The sequence below is a fragment of the Helianthus annuus genome, chromosome 16 (assembly GCF_002127325.2).
Source record: "Helianthus annuus cultivar XRQ/B chromosome 16, HanXRQr2.0-SUNRISE, whole genome shotgun sequence".
Classification (NCBI taxonomy): domain Eukaryota; kingdom Viridiplantae; phylum Streptophyta; class Magnoliopsida; order Asterales; family Asteraceae; genus Helianthus; species Helianthus annuus.
In genome coordinates this window covers 170,868,974-170,870,274 of record NC_035448.2, presented here as the reverse complement: position 1 = coordinate 170,870,274, position 1,301 = coordinate 170,868,974, and the positions used below count along the sequence as shown (strand labels likewise).

The following is a 1,301-nucleotide window of genomic DNA, read 5'->3' as shown; positions in this document are numbered from 1 at the left end:
AGTTTTAGTGCATGAAGTACATGTTACTACAACATTGTTATTATAGATTCAGAAATCAACTAGAAAAGTGCATATCTTTATTTGGGTCCCACCACATGTTCTCTTAGACTTTGGATTGAAAACTTGGATCAAAGTGGCTAAAAGTACAAATGAGAACTCCCCATTGTGTGTGTGATTGAGTGTTGCATTTGAACACTTTTTAGTTTTTACTACTACTAGTGAAGATTGGAATGGGAGAGAGGTTGATTCTCTTTCATTTGGTCATTGTAATTATGAGTTCTCTTTTCCATCATTATGTTTAGGCTGACCCAAGAGAAATGGTGGTCAAACATGTAAATTTGTGATAGATTTAGAAATTAACTTTTGTTTAGAAATTCCAATTTTGCCCCTCATACACACATGTAATAAGTAATGACCATTGCCCAATTGGCCTATATATATGCAACTACTTGTTCTCTCACTTTCTCTATTTCATCAAAATCTTTCACTCCCTTCTAACACATACATTAGAATTTAAGAGGTGAACAGAAGATGTGTCTTGAAACCTCCAAAGAAAGCCTATATTATCCTTCATGTCTCACTCCACACCAAGAAATCAAAAGGTCAAGCTTTGACTTTCATTATCTACAAAGGTTAGTTACCTCACTCTTATCTTGTTCTTTAAAGCTATTGTAACCATAAATATGCTCAATATGCACTACTAATTATGCATACCGATCATAATACTCATCTCTATGAAACCATGTTCAAAACCTAATATATTGTTGAATGTAACAGGAAAAGAGTTATTGGTAGGAAAAATCCAAGAAACAAAACAAGGGTCTTGTTTGTGATGTTGAGAAGAAAGATGGCAATGAAGAACTTGAAGTTGTACATGCAAAATCAATGCATTATTGAAGAGAATGAAAAGCTTAGAAGAAAAGCATTTGCTCTTCATCAAGAAAACCAAGTCTTGTTTTCTCAACTCCAAAATGTCAACATATAAAAACAGCACAATATGCTATGTATTTTCAGAATTCAAGTTATAATCTTTCCCAGAATTAACTATTTAAATAGCTATAAATATTGTCCAATTTATTACTTAGCATATGATTACATGATTAATGATAAAATTTTGTATCACTAAAAGTGAAATAATTTACTGTTTATTTAGTAAGGCTAGGGTTTAATAATTCATATATTAGTATTCACCATGTGGAAAAAAAATTCAAGGCGAAACCATGAAAAAAAATTATGTCACAACAATAATCCCTAAATTTTATATAACATTGTAATTTTCAAGGTTGCATGATGAAACAAAA

General features: G+C 31.1%; 1 long non-coding RNA gene across 1 annotated transcript; it reads left to right on the top strand.

Annotated features, from left to right (window-relative positions):
- The first annotated feature begins 444 nt into the window (after positions 1 to 444).
- LOC110916210 lies at positions 445 to 1,055 on the top strand. The gene is made up of 2 exons (XR_002579566.2): positions 445 to 632; positions 778 to 1,055. It is a non-coding gene; the product is annotated as an uncharacterized LOC110916210 (long non-coding RNA).
- Positions 1,056 to 1,301: the final 246 nt, after the last annotated feature.